Below are 6,805 nucleotides of genomic sequence, written 5' to 3'. Positions count from 1 at the left end.
TGATAGGTGGCACTGATGAGCACTGATAGGTGGCACTGATGAGCACTGATATGTGGCACTGATGAGCACTGTTATGTGGCACTGATGAGCACTGATAGGTGGCACTGATGAGCACTGATATGTGGCACTGATGAGCACTGTTATGTGGCACTGATGAGCATTGTTATGTGGCACTGATGAGCACTGATATGTGGCATTGATGAGCACTGATAGGTGGCACTGATGACCACTGATATGTGGCATTGATGAGCACTGATAGGTGGCACTGATGAGCACTGATAGGTGGCACTGATGAGCACTGATAGGTGGCACTGATGAGCACGGATATGTGGCACTGATGAGCACTGCTAGGCGGCACTGATGGGCACTGATAAGCTGCACTGATGGGCACTGGTAAGCTGCACTGATGGGCACCAGCGTTGCCAACCTACCAGTTTGACATTTACTGAAATTCACTGACACAGCCACGTTTTTACTGGCATTTCCAAATGTTACAAAATTACAGTTTCAAGTGCAAATTTTAGTATTTAGGCTACAAACTAGTATGATATGCAATTAGCAATGTGATTTAAGGTAGATATTAAGGCAAAAAATATATTTCTTATTTTATTTTTGATATAGTAAGTTCCTCAGGGACAGGACTCAGGAGGGCAAGAAATTAGAATGGGCGGCACACACACATGAATGTGACTCTCACAATGACACTGACAGCAGTGTGCAGCAGCACAGGTTATGATGACACTTCGCCGACATGAAACGTCTCCTCCTTAGTCACAGTGACAGTCTCTATCCACGCCAGGTGGTCCCTTCAGTCCACTCCAGTCCAAAAAGCACTGACAGTCCCACTCCCGGCTTGCCTTGTTCCCGTCCCGCAGACCCACATACGAGGCTCTAGCTGCTCGGCTCGGCTCCCTTGCACCATAACATCACACGACATGCTCAGGCACCACCTCCACCAGACCCGCCCAAACACACTGTAGCAGGCACTTGGACGGACATTGCTGGTTCCAAAGCGGAGCTGCGCATTTACTGGCAGGAGAAAGGTGCCTGTTTTTTACTGGCTGCCAGTAAAAATGCTGGCGGTTAGCAACACTGATAGGAACTGATAGGGCTGCACTGATCATCATGGCAGTGATGATCAGTGCCCTGATTATCAGTGTACATGTGCTCTGTCAGACTTGCAGGTTATCGGCTCTCCTTTCCTCACACTGTGATGGCGCGTGAGGAAAGGAATGCCAATAACTAGCACGTTTTTTTTACATGTGATCAGCTGTGATTGGACACAGCTGATCACATGGTAATAGGGCCCTTTACCGCGATCTGTGGTCAGCTGTGTCCAAAGGACACTATGTACCCCATACTCATTCACAGTCCCGAAATAGCGAGGCAATCCCAGAAGAGTGCCGGATCGCTCGCCACCGGGGGACCGGAGTGTGTGTATGTGAGAGGTTATTCGCCTCTTTCGGAGTGCCCTGGCAAGCATTTTGCCACACTTGTTGCCCTGCTCGTAGTATTTGTGGGATAGGTAGCGTAGTTGCCTGCAGGCACGAAAATCTAGAAGGCGCAAGAACAACTCTCTTAGCTCAGTCAGACGTTTATGGGCCTCAGCATCTCCTTGACGATTATGTCTGAGCTCCTCCTGCTGTAAAGCGGATAGTACTCTATGGAAATCGATCTGTCTTTCTTTTTTAAGTTTAGTGCCCAGTGAGATCAGCTCTCCCCTAAGTACCGCCTTATGGCCCTCCCATTTCTTCCCCATTCTGATGCTCGGCTTGAACTTCAGCAAGTTGTCTTTACCTTGTCCAGATGCCTAAATTCATTGAGTTGCTGCCATGTGATTGGCTGATTAGCAATTTGTGTTATCCAAGCAATTGAACAAGTGTACTTAATAAAGTGGCTGATGAGTGTAGTCTCTGATGTGGATTTTGATATAACAGAGGACTGTCATGGGGACAGGGATTTAAGGGAGGACCTTGATGTAAGGGGGGCTCTGATGGGGACCCTAATGTAAAGGGGCATGAAAAAATGTGATAAGTGCAGTGCTATAAATAAATAACAAATCCAAACTTTTGCCAGATTCTGATAAGCCCTCTGCCTGCAGAACCCCACAACCACTGGGTCAAGGTTGTGGGGAAGAGGCCCTTGTTCACATCAACATAGGATCAAGGTGCTTTCCAGGAAGCAAGGGGCTGCATGCTTTTTCTCCCTTTCCTGGCCAATCAGGCTGCATGCTCAGGGTCTGGTATAGATTTTAGGGCTATGGATTTTTAAGGGGACTATGCATTTTTTTTGTCTTCCTTGCTGCAATATGTGTTATAGCAAAAGTACAAAAAAAAGACACAGTTTAAATTGCCAACAAATGATATTTCCCTGCCCCCTTCATTAAAAAAAAAAAGCATACAGATCTCCAAAGATTCACAAAACTACATGGCAGCTCCTTAAAGTGGTATTAAAGCTTTGTTTTTGTTTTTTTAGAATAACAAACATGTTATACTTACCTGCTCTGTGCAGTGGTTTTGCACAGAGCAGCTCCAATCTTCTTTTCGGGCTCCTCCCCCTCAAGCAGTGCCCCCATGAAAAGCCACTTGCTCTGGGGACACCGATGTGTGCTCGCTCCCAAAGCACTGCTCTATGCATCCATAAGGCATATAGAACCGCGGCTTGGCCCTGCCGCCTGCTCTCTCCTCATTATTATTATACAGGATTTATATAGTGCCAACAGTTTACGCAGTGCTTTACAATATAAAAGGGAGACAATACAGTTATAATACAATAAAATACAGGAGGATTAAGAGGGGCCCTGCTCAGAAGAGCTTACAATCTAATAGGGTGGGGCAGGTGGTACAAAAGGTTGTAACTGTGGGAAATGAGCTGTTGGAAGTGTTAGGAGATTAGTTGGAGACGTGATAGGCTTTCCTGAAGAGATGAGTTTTCAGGGATCGCCTGAAGGTAGCAAGAGTAGGGGATAGCCGGATAGATGGAGGTAGCGAGTTCCAGAGGATGGGAGAGGTTCTGGAGAAATCCTGGAGACGAGCATGGGAGGAGGAGATGAGAGAGCTTGAGAGTAGGAGGTCTTGAGAAGAGCGGAGAGGTCTATTTGGGTGATATTTGGAGACAAGATTGGTGATGTAGCTTGGGGCAGAGTTGTGAATGGCTTTGTATGTTGTGGTTAGTATTTTGAGTTTAATTCGCTGGGTGATTGGGAGCCAGTGTAGGGATTGGAGTAGAGGGTTGGCAGACACTGAGCTGTTGGTAAGGTGGATAAGTCTGGCAGCAGCATTCATGATAGACTGAAGAGGGGAGGAGCCTATGGAGAGGCAGGCCAATGAGAAGGGAGTTGCAATAGTCAAGGCGAGAGATAACAAGGGAGTGAATGAGGAGCTTGGTGGTTTCATTTGTTAAAAAGGGGTGAATTTTAGAGATGTTACGGAGGTGAATTCTACAAACTTTTGACAATGATTGGAGGCTGAAATGACAAGTCGGAGTCTAGGATTGCACCTAGTACCCTGGCGAGAGGGGAGGGACTGATGGTTGCATTGTTGATTTTGATGGAAAATTCGTGGAGGGAGGCACGGGCGGGGGGGGGGGGGGAATATTAATAGCTCAGTTTTAGAGAGATTTAGTTTAAGGAAGTGGTGCGACATCCATGCTGATATGTCAGTTAGTAAGTTAGTAATGCGAGAGGAGACTGAAGGAGTGAGGTGAGGAGTAGACAGAAAGATTTGGGTGTCATCAGCGTATAAGTGGTATTGGAAGCCGTGGGCGGTTATTAAGTGACAAAGGGAGGAGGTATAGCTAGAGAAGGGGTCCAAGAACAGATCCTTGGGGGACCCCCACAGAAAGGGGCAATGGAGAGGAGGAGACAGAGTTGTAGGTGACACTGAAGGAGTGCTGTGATAAATAGGCAGAGGACCAGGATAGAGCAGAATCTCGGAGGCCAAGGGAATGTAGAATGTGAGTCCTCATTGACTCACTAGCTGTGATTGACAGCAGCCGGAGCCAATAGGCTTCTGCTGCTGTCTTATCCAATGAGGAGGGAGAGTCCCGGGACAGCTGAAGCTACCGTGAACATCGCTGGATCAAAGGGAGCTCAGGTAAGGATTGCGGGGTGGGGGCTGGGAGGGAAAAACCTTCAGCCTTCAAAACCACTTTAAGTGTCTGTTATGTATTGTGGGGGACCTTTGGCAGAGTCTGTGTGCCGTGTTATTTTTTAAAAAAAGGAGCCAGCAGAGAAATGTGTTTTGCAGCATTTAAAATTTTGTAAATGTTTGTGCTGCTGCAGCCTTTTCCGTACATGCCCCTTCACATGCAGGATTGGGCAGCCCCCCCAGAGATAAGTTATTTTAAGGAATTGGACATTTTATATGTTTCACTATATTCCGGCCAAATTTTTTTTTGCATTGGTACATGCTCCCCAGGGCACTAACCCCATCCCACCCCTAACAATCTCATGCTATTTTTGACAACCTTGCATATTGGCATAGACAATTTGGTATTTTTTGACATATAAGGCTCCCATTGATTTAATGGTGGTTCACATCTCAAATCCAACCCAGGGTACTTTGACTGGTCCCAAGATAGACCACTCCAATTGGTCCAGACATTGCTGGCTGAGGAAATTTGTCTGCCATTTGCCCACACCTGGACTGTAAACAGCAACGTGAAGTTCTACTTATAGCAGCATCTGATCTACTTCTCTTGTCACAGCAGGACTCTTGGTTCGTCCCTGATGGTTGATGTATGCCACCACTGTGAAATTGTCTGACTGAATCAGATTGGATGACCCTCCAGTATGATGGTGTGAAGAACCAAATAACCAAAGAACCAAATCACCTCAAGCCCCAGTATGTTGATCAGGAGACAAGACTCCTCTGATTACCAAGTCTCTTGCACTGACATGGTGCCCAGGACTCCTCTCCAGCCAAACAGGTTGGAATTCATTGTGAGGATCACCCAAAAGATAGGAAGGACCTCCCTGGTTCTAGAGCTTGATTTCTGAGCTACCAAGCCAGGGACAACCTGACCCTCAGTGCCAAATGAATTGGTCTGTACAGAAACGGGACACGTTTGTCCCACAGCAACAAAATGTTGTGTAGCAGAGGTCTGGAGTAAAACTGGGCAAACAGGACTGCCTCAAAAGGAGGCTACCTTCAGACCCAAGACTCTCATGCAAAAGAAAAGAATCAGACCAATCTTGGACTGGACAGTTTGAATCTTAGATATGAGAATCTGAAGTGTCATGGACTAGACCCAAATGCTTCAAATGATAAGTTGGTTCCAGCGACAATTTCTGAAGGTTCAGGATCCATCTGAACCATTTTAATGTCTGGACAGTCTAAGCCACATTATGCTTCAGAGCCTGTGCTGACTGTTTTAGGGCCGTAACAACTAATCGATTAATCGACAACTAATCTATTATCTAAATAGTTGTCAACTATTTTCATAATCCATTCATCGGCCAGCCGTTTAGTTGGCCTGCATACAGAATGCATTATTTGTTTACATATCAGGAAATACAGTGCAGCACACATACAGCTCAGTACATCATCCATACAGGTCAGAAGACACAGTGCAGCACACATACAGCTCAGTACATCATCCATACATGCCAATAAGTGCGTGAGGACTTGTGAATGTGTGTGGAGCAATGCCTCATGGGACATGAAGTCCTGGGCAGGACGTGAGTGGCAGAAGTTTTTTTTACCTTGCAATAGGGACGCTCTATACTATACTTTGCAGCTTGCTATTGGGGCACTCTGAAGGTAGGAGGACCCAGAAGCGTCCGTGGGGGACCCCAGAAGAGGTGAATCAGGGATGCTCTGTGAAAAACCATTACACAGAGCAGGTAATTATAACATATTTGTTGTTTAAAAAAAATCACTTTAAAGACTCTGTGATGATTAAAATGATCATATCTACGTAAAAAAAAAAAGTCTCAGCTTTTAGTTCTACTTTAATATAAAAGATTTATATCTCCCTTCCACCCTTCATATAGATTCATGTCTGACTCCTAGTTAAAAATGCCCATATGTTCTACTTCTGGGTGTATTTATTATTATATATATGATTTAAGTAATACATATTATTACTTTCACTGTTTCACAGTCTGAGTCTAATGATATTTCCCAGATTCAACCTCTAATGCTGTGTACACACGGTCGGAATTTCTGACAACAAATGTTCGATTTGAGCTAGTTGTCGGAAATCCCGACCGTGTGTAGGCTCCATCAGACATTTGCTGTCGGAATTTACGACGACAAAAATTTGAGAGCTGGATCTCAAGTTTTCCGACAACAAAATCCGTTGTCGTAAATTCCGAGCGTGTGTAGACAATTCCGATGCACAAAATTCCACGCATACTTAGAATCAAGCAGAAGAGGCGCACTGGCTATTGGACTTCATTTTTCTCGGCTCGTCGTACGTGTTGTATGTCACCACGTTCTTGACGTTCGGAATTTCCGGCAACATTTGTGCGACCGTGTGTATGCAAGACAAGCTTGAGCTAACATCCGTCGGAAATAAATCCACGGTTTGGTTGTCAGAAATTCTGATTGTGTGTACAAGGCATTATAGTATATCTCTTCTGTCTGTTATTCTTAGAGTGGATTGGAGATTTTGCTCCCTAACCATATAGTTGGTTCATTATATTTACCACTGCATATAAATATTTAAACTTTACATATGAACTAAATTGTACACCACACTTTTTTAAAGGTTATTATCCTATTAATCGATTAATCAAAACAATAATCGGCCGACTAATCGATTATGAAAATAATCGTTAGTTGCAGCCCTAGACTGTTCC

This window comes from Aquarana catesbeiana, linkage group LG03, assembly GCF_042186555.1.
Source record: "Aquarana catesbeiana isolate 2022-GZ linkage group LG03, ASM4218655v1, whole genome shotgun sequence".
NCBI lineage: Eukaryota > Metazoa > Chordata > Amphibia > Anura > Ranidae > Aquarana > Aquarana catesbeiana.
This window is presented reverse-complemented; position numbering follows the sequence as displayed.